Source organism: Oncorhynchus keta, chromosome 17 (assembly GCF_023373465.1).
Source record: "Oncorhynchus keta strain PuntledgeMale-10-30-2019 chromosome 17, Oket_V2, whole genome shotgun sequence".
Classification (NCBI taxonomy): Eukaryota; Metazoa; Chordata; class Actinopteri; order Salmoniformes; family Salmonidae; genus Oncorhynchus; species Oncorhynchus keta.
The window spans coordinates 8,173,961-8,189,030 of record NC_068437.1 but is presented as its reverse complement, the minus strand read 5'-3'; the positions used below and the strand labels follow the sequence as shown (position 1 = coordinate 8,189,030).

The window sequence follows — 15,070 nt, the reverse complement described above, 5'->3', positions numbered from 1 at the left end:
AGATTGCGATAGTGATATGCCGGTGGCATGCTACAACACCGGCATGCAATTGTTTATGCCAGATGGCTACTGCATCTGCTGTACAGATTTAGGGCTCTATTTTCGGCTGGCGTTAGTTAATGCGGCGCTAGTGTCAAACCCATGTTAGATTGAAATTTCATCATGTAAAAACTGGCGCAATGGCATTTTCCAGGCCAAACGCCAGGTTAGGTAATTTGCTGTTTTATAGGCAATCAGCTCACTTGCGCCCAGATGGGAGGGTTGGAAATATTTGAGATGTGTCTTTAAAAACACGATCCAAAGTGTTAATTTCAGGCAGCGTTTATAGCGATATTTAAGACCAACCAAAAGCAGGTTTTAGCGGTAACGCAGTTGGTTAGGGCATGAATTTTGACAGCGGAAACGCAGACTATCCAGCCTTGACGCACACTGTCCATATGCGCATGGAACAACAGTAGCCGAATGTGCTTTTGGTGCCTGTATACTTTGAATTTAGAAACGTAAAAAACGAATGTTTTTTCCCCATTTAATTTTATTTGCTTAAAAACCAAGGATAGTCTCCCTTCCTCTAGTCTAGGTAAAGGTTGTTTTGTCCTGCCCAGTGCAATTAGTCAAGACTGTCGATAAAGGGTTTGGCTCGTGAGACCGCTTGGAAGTACATATTAATCCCCAAAACATGATTAAAATATAAAGTTAGAGTGGAGTAAAACAGTGAGCTGATATTCCCTTTTTTATTTATGCATTGTAGGCAGGCCCACATTATTTTAGCCACGCAGATCCCGTTTTGAAGATGCGTAAAAAAATATATATTAAAAAATCTATGATGTAGGCTACGTGTCCACGCATCATGAGATGAGAGATTAGAACCGGTGATCCTCATTTAGAATGTATCTGTAACAGTTGCTTGTTTTGTGCTTCATATGTTCAAAACCCATGCCCTCCCCGAGGCCTCCTATAAGGAAGGCTGGTTCAACAGCAATGCCTGTATTTCTTATCCTGGTGGTTTTATGATATCATTACATTTTACATGTATTTGTTATTGTAGTTTTCCCAAAAATTATATATGGTTTGTAATAAAATGTAACAAAAAACAAGCAATCTTATTAGAATGATTCACCTCCCTGGTTTTATGGTTACAACATCCATGTTCGCTCATGTAATTCAACTTCTGAAGATGTGTGAATGCGATCTGATCTGTAACCTGGTTCTGATTATGTCCATAAAACATAGGCCTGTTCTGATTGACCAGTGAGGGGCCAAGCCTTGACCCACCCACAACGTGTTTATTCATCCAAACCCAGGCCCATAGACTTACAGGAGGTTAATTCATACATTTTCAATCACAATATAGTGTATAAATATAAGCAATATATTGTTAGATTATAGGAGTAACTCTGCTAGGCTTGAAACGCTATTAACACTAAGTTCAACTGTAGGAGTCAGTTGGAGCATCAGTGAGCACTGCCTTCCTATCATAGGATTGCAGTAGCTAAAGCTTAATAGCCACATTCACACCAAACCTTCACAAAAGTTTCTGAACTTGATTAGGTTAATATCAAAAGTATTGCTTATAGAGAATACATGAGCAGGCTATTATGTTGTGGCAAACACAGCGTTACAGTTGGAATTTAATTTGGCCAAAGACCAAAATGATTAGTACTTAGGATAAGACTCAGATGCAGACAGGTCGACTCACAGAAGTTTATATACAAAACAGGGGGCGGGCAAACGACAGGCCAAGGGCAGGCAGAGGTCGGTAATCCAGGGCAGAGTCCGTAAAGTACAGAACGGCAGGCAGGCTCAAGCCAGTCAGAATGGTCAAAACCAGAAGACCTAGAAATCAGGGACTAAAGCCAACAGGAGTATGGCAAACCGGGGACTAGCTTGACAAGACAAACTGGCAACAGACAAACCAAAAAAACACAGGTATAAATGTACAGGGGATAATGTAGAAAATGGGCGACACCTGAAGGGGGGTGGAGACAAGCACAAGACAGGTGAAACAGATCAGGGTGTGACAGAAATAAAACAATTGCAAACTGGTTTAAACCTTCACAAAAGTGTTGAACAGGCAATATGGTAGCAATTACCAACAAAGATAGGTGCCTACCCTACCCAACAAATGACAGAAATAGGCTAACGTTATTTATTTTATAACAGACCTAGCAATCTTAAACTAAATATGCAGCACACAATTAAAAAGACAGATCGAATTTAATTTAGCCAATGAAAATGTCTCAACAGAATTAAACAAAACAGGTTTTGCATATAAAAAACTGGTTTTGATTAATAAATAGGCTTATATTAATAGCAATGATATACAATAATAATAATGAGAAAAACAAATATTATGAATACATTTATGGTCCAAAATTGCATCCTATCTGAATAGGCAGTTTCATATGTTCAACTTTAGGCCTACTGATTTTTTCTGTCACCAAAAATGTTGCATGGGTATAGCGAATGTGCCCACTCTGGTATTGGCGCGTGCGCTCTAGCCAACAGTTTGCAGACACAGTGCATGGTATAGCCTATTACATTATGAGATTATTATGTGCGAGATTATAAATGTGCAAGATTCTTTTTTATATAGCCAAGCATCGATCATCATGTCACCAGAATATGACCCTCCATATTTATTGGAAGGAGCATCAACCTCATCACTGTGGACTTTCACCACCCTGTGAAGTTCATCGTAACTTATTTCATCTGTAGCCTAATAAAGTTCATGCTTACCCAAGATGTCAATCCCTTTTTTATCTGACATAAAAAAGGTTAATACATCTTAAAGCCTAAAGTTAAGGCTATTTTACAAACAAATGTAACATTCAACCTTAAAATTAGTAACACATCCATGGCCATATTTTGAGTTTACTCTTAACTATAAATGTATTTTTCTGTAATCATAGAAAGCATGCATGTTCAAGATAGCATGCATAGGTCGTCGCAGGTCTGTGGAGATCTTCACAATTGCTTTAATAATCTGAGCAGAATCTCGAACGGCATTGATCACTTGCACTATGTACTTCTAATGTAATCTCATCTGCAATCCAGGTCATGTGGTTTTGCTACTAGATGAAGCACAATGGTAACGCATACTGTTTTTGTATACTGTAAATAAACATAATTTTACATTGTATTCCTCAACTTTGCTGTGAATTTAAATGGTTGAAAGCACAGTGATAGACATTTGGGTGACTAAACCAAAAATCCTTTTTCCATTGGAATTTGGTTGTGCTTTTAGATTGTTGAAAGTATAGAGTTAACATATTGGAAATATAACTAACTTTTGGCTGTCTTTTTAAATAGGTCAATATGAACAAAACATTAAGGATGCCTGCTCTTTCCCATGACATAGAATGACCAGGTGAATCAAGGTGAATGCTATAATAACTTATTGATGTCACTTGTTAAATCCACTTCAATCAGTGTAAATGAAGGGGATGAGACAGGTTAAAAAATGATTTTTAAGCCTTGAGACAATTGAGACATGGATTGTGTATGTGTTCCATTCAGAGGGTGAATGGGCAATACATAACATTTAAGTGCCTTTGAATGGGGTATGGTAGTAGGTGCCAGGCGCAACGGTTTGTGTCAAGAACTGCAACGCTGCCAGGTTATTCACGCTCAAAAGCATCCCATGTGTATAAAGAATAGTCCACCACCCAAAGGACATCCAGACAACTTGGCACAACTGTGGGAAGCATTGGATTCAACTTCCCTGTGGAAAGCTTTCAACACATTGTAGGGTCCATGCCCTGACAAATTGAGGCTGTTATGAGGGTGAAAGGGGGGTGTAACTCAATATTAGGAAGGTGTCCTTAACGTTTTGTACACTCAGTGTATGTTGTCAGCATATTGTAGTGAACGGCGGGGCTAGGAAGCGAACCCGGTTCGCTGGCTTGAAAGGCAAACACCCTACGCATGGTGCCAATAGGGTTTGTTTCCATGCCCTGACATTCCTTCCAATATTTTACATAAAGCATAAACAACTCCTAGGAGGAGACCAATCACCTATTCAATAGAGAAACCATGGCCTGGCATACCAGCCACAGCACTGGCATACCAGACACCCCCTCAGCCCCTGCAAGGCTACAGGGCCCACAAGCTCTTGGGGCCCAATGCGCCTGTCATTGATGTAAATGTTTTATTTCATAAATAATTTTGACAGTAAACTTCCAAAAAGTCCTTCCTAAACCTGTACTAGGAAGCTAAGTATTTGTTTCTTGGGCTTCAACAATGTGACTGATCAAAGTGCCTCAGGCCTTGAAAAATAAAAAACTGAACTGATTGAAAGTGAGGGGATATCGGTGAACAAATGCCGTGGTCAAGGCTATGACGGAGCCAGGGCAATGAGTGGAGCTTACTCAGGTGTTCAAAAGCACATGTCAGACAAGAGATTCTTAGGTAGTTATTTCTTCGTTTTAGTTTAGAAAATGATCTCTTCGCATGAAGCGACAGTCACAGGGATGGTTAAAAACAACTTGATTGCTGAAGCAACATCAGGGAAACTGGGCTAAAGGGAGTGGTGCTTCAAATACAGCAGTTCTGCAACATCTTCAATTGAGCCTCACGCATTCTCCTTAATTGTCCGCCTCAAAAAGTTACGGAAAGAGATTAACTGTATAGGAAGCTCTGTGACAATGCGTCAGGATACTGGACAGCCAATAAATTGGCAGATGCAAACAGATGGTCATGTTTAGCAGACAACAGTTTTTTGGTGACAGTTCCACCTGTCAGCAGAATGCGGCAGAGACCATCCTAGAGACAATTATGACACTCAGGTGTGTCCTATTACTCATTATGATTTCCCTTTTAAAAGAGGTGTGTTTTCTGGTATCCCCTGCAGAAGCTTGAAATGTTTGCATGCATGCTGTTTTTTGAGACTTAGTGTTGAGTTGTCCTCTCAGACTTCAGTTAAAGACAACTCGAAACTCTGAAAAAAACTAACTTCGACTAGGAAAATATGTTTGAACGGTCATCCAGCTCAGCAGTTTAAAACAGGGACTATTTCTAGAGCTCCATATTAAAGATCACTGATGTCATGATTCAACCTTGTTTTTTTAGAGTTCCCAGTTGTCTTGAAAGCACTTTTGACACAATTTTCCCACAAGAAGGATCACTGTGCCACCTTCCTGTTCAAGTGAGCAGAGCACAACAACAGTGAGTCCAAAAATGTATTGTATTCTGTTGCATAAATGAGCTTATATACTTTTCAAGAGGGGATACTAGATAATGTTATTGGGTAACCATGCTTGCCATTGACAGTCTTTTCCCGATCAAATATATATTTTTTAAAATTCAGTAATAGACCCATGTACACTGAACAAATATATACATGTAACAATTTCAAATATTTTACTAAGTTATAGTTCATATAAGGAAATAAATTAATCCGGCCTTAATCTATGGATTTCACATGACTGGGTATGCATCCATTTGCTTCATGCAGCACGACACATCTCCTTCTCATAGAGTCGATCATGCTGTTGAATGTTGTCCCACTCCTCTTCAATGGCTGTGCAAAGTTGATGGATATTGGCGAGAACTGGAACACTGTGTTGTACACATTGATCCAGAGCATCCCAAACATGCTCAATGGGTGACATGTCTGGTGAGTATTCAGGCCATGGAAGAACTGTGACATTTTCAGCTTACAGGAATTGTGTACAGATCCCTGCGATGTGGGGCCATTATCATGCTGAAATATGAGATGATTGGCAGCAGATGAACGGCGTGACAATGGGCCTCAAGATCTCGTCACGGCATCTCTGTGCATTCAAATTGCCATCAATTTCAAATAAATATTTGTTGTCCGTAGTTTATGCTTGCCCATAGCATAACCCCTATGCCACCATGACACTCTGTTCACAACGTTGACATCAGCAAACCACTCGCCAACACACTGTTGAACATTTGCCTATTGAAGTCGATTATGACGTCACACTGTAGTCAGGTCAAGACCCTGGTGAGGACGACGAGCATCCAGATGAAGTTCCCTGAGACAGTTTCTGACAGTTTGTGCAGAAATGATTCAGTTGTGCATAGGCCTGTTGCTGTGACAGTATTACCGCCACGCCGGCAGTCACGAGTCATGACGGCAGTCAATTTCCATGTGAACGTTTAGTCACGGTAATTAGGCTTCTCCAAGCTCTGATGCTGCTGAGACATGGTAACTTGGTACCTGCCTGGTACTCAGCAAAGGCATTTGGCTCATCTGGTTGGCTCGCGTCACTGGGCAGCTAGCGTCTGGGTTTCTTTTTGTAGTCCGTAATAGTTTAAGCCCTTCCACATCTGAGCGTCAGAGCAGGTGTAGTTTGATTCAATCTTAATCCTGTATTGATTCTTTGCCTGTTTGATGGTTCGTCTGAGGGCGTAGCGGGATTTCTTATAAGCGTCCGGATTAGTGTCCCGCTCCAAATGGAGGGCGAGGGAGAGCTTTGTATACATCTCTGTGTGTGGAGTAAAGGTGGTATAGAGTTTATTTTTTATATATATATTTTTTGTTTCTCCCCCTCCTCTGCTTGCACATGTGACATGCTGGTAGAAATGATTTTGCCTGCATTAAAGTCCCCGGCCACTAGGAGCGCCGCTTCTGGATGAGCATTTTCTTGTTTGCTTATGGCCTTACAGCCTTTTGAGTGCGGTCTTACTGCCAGCATCGGTTTGTGGTGCTAAATAGAGGACTACGAATAATATAGATGAGAACTCTCTTGGTAGATAGTGTGGTCTACAGCTTATGAGGTACTCTACCTCAGGCGAGCAATACCTCGAGACTTCTTTAATATTTGCCAACTAGACACACACCCCCGCCTTTCGTCTTAACAGACGTAGCTTCTCTGTTCTGCCGATGCACAGAAAATATAGAGCTGGCTGGGTTATCTGTATCGTCTTTCAGCCACAACTCGTTGAAACATAATATATCACAGTTGTTCATGTCCCATTGGTAGGATAGTCTTAAATCGTAGATCATCCATTGTATGTTCCAATGATTGCACATTTGCCAATAGAATGGATGGTAGTGAAGGTTGACTCACTCTCCCACAAATTCTCAGAAGGCAGCTTGACCTCCGCCCCCTTTTTCTGACTTTTCACGCAAATAACAGGGATTTGGGCCTGTTCTCCAGAAAGCAGTGTATCCTTTGCTTCGGACTCGTAAAAGAAAAATTCTTTGTCCATTTCGAGGTGGGTAATCGCTGTTCTGATGTCCAGAAGCTCTTTTTGGTCATAAGAGACAGTAACAGCAAAATTATGTATGAAATAAGTAAAAAAATAAGTTACAAACAAAGCAAACAAAAATAACAAAATAGCAATAGCACAGTTGGTTAGGAGCACATAAAATGGCAGCCATTCCCTCCGGTGCCATTGTATATTATCACTTGTGAATGATGCCCATCATAAGAAACAGTGCCTTTTTTGGCTAAATGTTCTATTCATAGTTGCCCACCTCATGTAGCCTAGCTATGGAGGTACATTTGTACTAGAGGTTGTTTTAATTTGGGACCTATTGCATCCCACAACTGTCCTATGTTTGGAATATTTTTTTTCTCGCACAGAATAGAATAGGTGGATTTTTGTACTATGGGGGATAGTAGATTGACATAGGCTAGTGCTTTTGCTGTTCGCTAGGCCTACTCATCTTGTTGACTGACAAAGTAAATGTGGATAGTTCTTCCAATATCTTCAATATGCACCTCGGAATTGGATAAGGACACTCTCAATTGCGTCAACCTCCACCACCATCCGTTCACTCAGGGAGAAGGGCACAACGCAGCATTCAGGGCACAATGGCCACTGTCCGCAAAAGGCATGGATTTTTTTTATTTTTAGGCCTCCCGGGTGGCGCAGTGGTTAAGGGCGCTGTACTATAGCGCCTGCTGTGCCACCAGCAACCCTGGGTTCTGACAGGCTCTAGTTTAGATGATCAATTATGTATACTTTAATGATTAGAACCATTCATGCTAATACTATTATGTTATGATTTGAAAAGTATGGGTTCTTAATTGTACTGTTACTGAAAATGGAGAAATGAATCTGTGGGGAAAGTTTTAAAGCGATAAGATAGTACTTCAAACAGATAAGAATGTTTTGGTTGGATTCCATTAGCAGGCCCTTTAGGCAGGTTGGAATGTAGTTTATGAGGGGAGTGAAACTATCTCCAGGACCGAATACGGTAAGACTGGGAGAGGGAACTGGGCATTTTATGTCTTCTTCAGATTTAAAATGTAATGTTCTTTGTATTTTGGGTCATATCCAAGAATAAATGCTGAACTTCATCAAGGCACCAGCAAATGATAAACTTACAACTTATCATGAATTAGAAATGAGTGGGCAATAAAACATAAGGCGCAGGTGCACGCTCTGTCGCAAACCTCCGACAGGTCTGTTGGTGCGGCTGGCTTGCCCGGGGGATATGGTTTCATGCGCGCTGTGTTGGGCCAGGCGCAGAAACCTCCGACATTGGTGCGGCTGGCTGGGATGCGCACTGGGAAACATTGTGGTTGGGTTGTGAAGGACGCATGACTTTCAACCTTCGTCTCTCCCGAGCCCGTACGGGAGTTGTAGCGATGAGACAAGATAGTAGCTACTAAAAACAATTGGATACCACGAAATTGGGAAGAAAAAGGGGATTTTTTTGTTTTTTTTAAGTAATGGATTTTTTTAGGGTGCATTACGGCCACTCAAAGGGGATGTCGCAGTGAAATTGGAGGCATTATCAAGTGCTTGTCAAATTGTGAATGAGAAACTGTACAGCCTGCGCCAAAAAACTTAGCAGAGCTCATGCCTTTCAAGCTACTTTTTTTCAAATCATTAGTCGCATCATGCAGCCTTACAATGTATTAAAAATCAAAACATATAGCCCAACGTTTGTAGAACAACTAAATAACTCTAAATTAAAATTTTGTCTGCCAAAACTGCACATTTTTAGTGGCCTTTTATTGTCCCCAGCACAAGATGCATCTGTGTAATGATCGTGCTCTTTAATCAGCTTCTTGATATGCCACACGTGTCAGGTGGATGGATTTATCTTGGCAAAGGAGAAATGCTCACTAACAGGGATGTAAACAAATTTGTGCACCAAATTTGAGACGCTTTTTGTGCATATGGAACATTTCTGGGATCTTTTATTTCTGTTCGTGAAACATGGGACCAACACTTTACATGTTGCGTTTATATTTTTGTTCAGTATAATTCCTTTTGATATTGCGAGTTTGCCCCACCAAGATTTACATGCTAAAATCGCCACTGACAATGTCTCAGGAAAGACTGTCTGGATTGTATTAATTTACCTTGATTGCAGCCCACTTATGTAGGCTTTTAGCCAGTCAAACAATAAATATTGGTTAAATGTATTCTCAAGCCAGCTACTTTTTTCTTAATTGTTAGGCTATTTAATTGTTAGGCTATTTAATTGTTAGGCTATTTAATCTTTATAAATAGCAGATAAATACTGTATATACAGTAGCTATAGATAGTAGGCTACACTGCATAATAAAACACTCCATAGTAAGCAAGTGTTTTGAGGGTGGACTGACTGCACTATTTGGCGTTAACAGACTGATTTTATGCACAACAACTTTCTATCCACCGTTGGGAGACAGCATGAGGACGGCTCATGTCATGCAGGTTCAGGCATGCTATGCGTGGCAGTTGTCATTTTTAAAATAAATGTATTGCTAGTTAGTATGCTGTTTTATCTAAAAATGTATTTTACAATCTGCAATGTTTGAATTTTAATGACTGAACGGGTATTTACATTATTGCCTCCAGCCAGCAGTCTAAATTGCAGCCTTGCATAGCGTTGTTTCATGTTAAGTCATTTAGCAGACATGCTTATCCAGAGCAACATACAGTAGTGAGTGTATACATTTTTCAATTTGTAGTGATCCCCTGTGGGAATCGAACCTGTAACCATAGCATTGCAAGTGCCATGCTCTACCAAGTGAGCCACACGAGACCCTTCATGAAATGTTAGGTTTAACATAAAAAGATAGCAACTAAATAGGCCTACCAATAAACATTTATCCATTAGCTAAAGCAAAGCTATAGGCTACATGCCCATGCACCACAGAAAGCCGATCATTGATTTGATAACCAGCTGCATAGACATGTCCCAATTTCGCACCATGGACAGCTTTCATTTGTCTATACTTTGTAAATGGCTGTCTGGCTGAAAAACTGTAATACCAGTGTACAGCAGTGAGCAGTCCACAACGTTTTCAATCAAACAGGGACCTCTTGTGGTTTGTCTGAGTGTCACAGTTGCAAACTGTGAAACAGGATATTTTCGAAAGACCTGTCAAGGGCTTGACATACAAACTAAACTATCCATTGACTAAATTACTATTGTTTAATTGTATGAAAATTATATAATAAAAACATGTAACAATGCAGAATTCCATATTTGCCTCTCCTGAACTGTCAGCATGGAAGGCTCAGTGTGACTGGGACACTTCAAGTTTATATCATGCATTTTTTTTGGTCTTGTTCTCTTCAAAGCAATTGTCAGATCCATAATACAATTTTATATAATCAACAGCAGCATTAAAGTGCAATGATTTGCAACCACATACAGTATAGAACTATGTAAAGAATATAGGTTAAAACAGCCTGCAGATACAATGCCTGCTATACAAGCATCTATGTCTTGTAATAAGGCTTATAGTATGTTATATCTCTGTCTCTCCAGATCATTAGATGAGTATACAGACCCTATAATGGGGTAAAATGCTCTTAACAAGACTCGTAATCCATTATAACTGCATCATATTGCTTTGTGTACAGTGGTGGCAGGTAGCCTAGCGGTTAGAGTGTTTGGGCCAGTAACTGAAAGGTTGCTAGGTTAACTCCCTGAGTTGACAAGGTACAAATCTGTTCTGCCCCTGAACAAGGCAGTTAACCCACTGTTTCTAGGCTGTCATTGACAATAATTTGTTCTTAACTGACTTGCCTTGTTACCAAATATTGAATTCAAAGGTTTTGTTTTTACTTTTATTGTATAGTTTAGCTCAGAACAATAATTGTTTTAAACCAAACTGTATACTGGACCAAATTTATTGGGACATTAATGATATTAAGCCTGATATTTTCAGTTGTTCATTTAGCCTTGGGCTCCCAAGTGGAGCAGCGGTCTAAGACAATTCATCACAGTGCTGGTTCAATCCTGGGCTGTATCACAACTGGGTGTGATTAGGAGTCCTGTAGAGTGGTGTGCAATTGGCCCAGTGTTGTCTGGGTTTGGCTGGGTTTAAGCCATCATTGTAAAATAATAATTTGTTCTTAACTGGCTTGCCTAGTTAAATAAAATAAAAATAGCCTAGTTGTGGTTTTCTGCAGCTCAGTTGGTAAAGCATGTTGCTTACAATACCAGGATTATAGTTTTCATTTCTGCTGGGGCCACTCATACCAAAATGTATGCACGCACTACTGTAAATTGCTTTGGATATGCTAATATGGCATATATTATAATTTATTATTTAAAGACATGCTCTGGAACTGTGGTGACTACTACATGAAAGTATTTTTTTAAACCTGCTTTGGGCTGGATGTGTCAATGTGTAGTTCATACCTGAATAATCTATAAGCTGAATTACTGTTTTACCTCAATTAAGAGGTAAGACATTTTCCCCCACGTGGGACAGCCCCCTAGCAATTCGATTTAAACCAATGAGCTTCAGCCCCTAGCCATATGAGTGACACATAGCAAGAGGCACATCATGCACCCACAGCAGCGTGAGAGAGAGCAATGATGTGGTGCACAGTATGTGACACAGTACCAATTTTCGGGGACCACTTTTGGCTTGTGAGCGCTTTTTTCAGAACTACTGGCTAAAGATTATACAAACATACTGGAGAATCTCTTTAAGCGATTTAATTGTTTATAACACAAAATGCACATGACCAAATTTACTTTATATACAGTTTCAAATAATGAGTTAATTAATAGTGCACCATTTAAATTACAACTGTATTATTTTGGAGAGCCTTGATGCATTGTAACAAATGGAAATGTGTTTCCTGAATTAGGTACAGTTTGCTTTTACTCAAAGGTCATGACCTACTCTTTGAATCTTCTGGGAGTGTTTATAATGGCAGTTAACAATGGTGAGTCATTATTTGCCCTATCCAAACCAATCAATATGACACAGTATCTTGACACTATTCTTCCCAGTTCCCATCAATACAGCAACAGCACCTCTTTGGCACAGAACCTAATGAACCTTACTCTGTGTTGCTGTTCAACATATCCCCTACAACCACATTTCCCATTATAGTGGACAATAATTAGTTGACTAGCAACTTGTAGCCTCATTAATTCATCATTGAATGTTTTTATTTACAAAACAGATGGTGACCCCCTATCACACAGTCCAGTGGAGAATATCCTATTGACCCCTTATACGTCTATTGATAGAGAATGTCCTGTGGTTTACCCTCCATAATACTCTAGTTTTCCATTAATGTGGTCAGTAAATGCAGCAGTCCAATTTTGTTGGATTGTGGCCCCCTGAGATTTTAATTTTAGGTTAATCAAATTAGATTTCAGGGCACACAATTAACTGATGGTATAGAGACAATAATGACCAAAGGGACAAGGGACTTGCTACAGCATGTTATACAATTTGATTTAAGGTATTGTAAACTAGAGAATTCAGGTCAGTGGGTAGCCCGAACAGGCCTCGAACCTGGGTCCTCATGGCTGTCAGTCCAATACATTAGCCATTACACCAAGAGGTTCAAACCCTCTTGATGAGATATCTAAACGACCCTTTCCTTCAGAAAGTGCATCCCTGCACCTCACTCTTACATTGGCGATGGGACACACTTTCAATGGTCTCACCAAGATGCACTTCTAAAACCAGTGTAGAAAATTCAGGGAGTAGCCCGACCAGGACTTGAACCTGTTCTGCAACTGTCAGTCCAGCACGTCATTCATAGGGAAGAGTTCACTGCCACTACCTCAATTGCCAACCAAGGTGCAAACTGTTGTAGAAAGGAGATTCAGCAACACTTGAAGGACAAAGGAGGACTTGGAGGACCAATTGCAAAGAATATGCAAATACAAACACGATGTGATTGGTTAAAACAGTTGTAGAAAGAGCAACCAATGAGTGAGTGCATGTTGCTACGCCCTCAACCGCATGTCTCTCCAGAGTGTGGTGCAGAGAGCCCAACGCATCACCGCCCAACGCATATACAGCACGCAGTGTTCAAAGGAAGGCCAAGAAGATCATTAAGGACCTCAACCACCCGAGCCACGGACTGTTCACTCGGCTGTCGTCCGACAGGCAGAGACAAAAGAGGTGCATCAGAGCTAAGGCCAATGATATACAGTGCATTCGGGAAAGTATTCAGACCCCTTCACATTTTCCACATTTTGTTACGTTACAGCCTTATTCTAAAATGTATATTTTAAAAAAATCCTCAATCTACACACTGTACCCCATAATGAGAAAACAAACCGTTTTTTTGAATTTTTGCAAATTTATTTTAAATGTATCCATTTTAGAATAGGGCAGTAACCTAACAAAATGTGGATAAAGTCAAGGGGTCTGAATACTTTCTGAAGGTACTGTATGTAAATGGGGAATTGATACACAGCAAACATTACACTCAATGAAGTTCTGAAACAATAAATACCCATGAAATGGCAGGAGAGAGCACATTCTGGAGAGAGACATGCCTTGTGTATTATGAGCTACAATCCCCAAATACTTGGACTGTGGCATCCCTGCAGCCTCAATGGATTAGTCCACTGAAACAGGCGCAAATCATTCAGGAGTCTCGTGTGCCATGAAAAAATGTATATATTTGCGACTGCTCGACAAAAAAAACGTGTTCAATACCAACCCCTTTTGTCATACAATATTTAATTTAAGGCACCCAGACCTTATGGAAGTTGCATAGTATACTCTTAATTGTAATACATCAAATCTAGTGATGCATAACTTGACATTTCTGCCATCCAGTGTGACATTGTGTGAGGATAACCAACCTTCAAATTAATGGCAATGGATTTCTTAGGTAGTGTAATTGCTAAGTTACACAGTTTCATCTGTTAACAGTTTCCAGTATCAGCATTTACAAGCAAACAAAAACAGAGAAGGGAGAAATACCTCCTGAGATAAAATAACATTCTTTGCCATAATTCAACCAGCCTTCACAAGATCATAACATATGCAAATATATCCCCTTTTTTTGTTTTACACCTCTAGCAGAGGAATTACATTTCTGAGTGCATGATATTCATTTTCATTGGCATATAGTATGTTCTATGGATGGTCTTAAAGTGCAGTAATTTATGTCTGTGATTTATATGAACATGACTGGGCATTCAAATATATCTGTACCCATTCATCATCAATAATGTCTCCCAGGTCTTCCTCCCATTTTTGTTTGGCATGCTTTTGTCACACCCGGATCTGTTTCACCTGTCTTTGTGCTTGTCTCCACCCCCCTCCAGGTGTCTCCCATCTGCCCCATTATCCCCTGTGTATTTATACCTGTGTTCTGTCTTTTGCCAGTTCGTCTTGTCTTACCAGTTCCAGTTCGTACCACTTACCAGTTCGTACCCCTTACCAGCTTGCCAGTTCGTCTTGTCTTACCAAACCTACGGGAGGTTTTCAGCAAAGCCAGTGCCACCTCACTTCCTCCGCCATCGACCTTCTCCTGGGCACTACACCGCCTTGGGGGGCGGCTTTATTCCCTGTCAGGGCCAGAGACTAAGGCGATGGAGACCTATATTGAAGACTCCCTTGCTGCAAGGGGTATCCATCCTTCTGCCTCCCCAGCCGGTACAGGGTTCTTCTTTGTGGAGAAGTAGGAAAAAACCCTACGTCTGTGTATCGACTACAGGGGGCCTGAATGACATCACAGTTAAAAAACATTACCCGCTTCCACTAATTGCCTCGGATTTCAAGCCTCTCCAGGGGGCTAAGTTTGCCCTCTGGAACGCCCACCATCTGGTACAGATCCAGGAAGGGGATGAGTGGAAGACCGCCTTTAACATGGCTAGCAAGTACTACCTGGTGATGCCATTCGGACTGACCAATGCTCCTGCTGTGTTCCA

At 40.6% G+C, this 15,070-nt stretch overlaps 1 long non-coding RNA gene across 1 annotated transcript in view; it reads left to right on the top strand.

Annotated features, from left to right (window-relative positions):
• LOC127908187 (uncharacterized) overlaps positions 1 to 15,070 on the top strand; it is a 204,259-nt gene that overhangs the window by 74,602 nt on the left and 114,587 nt on the right. The window lies entirely within an intron of this gene.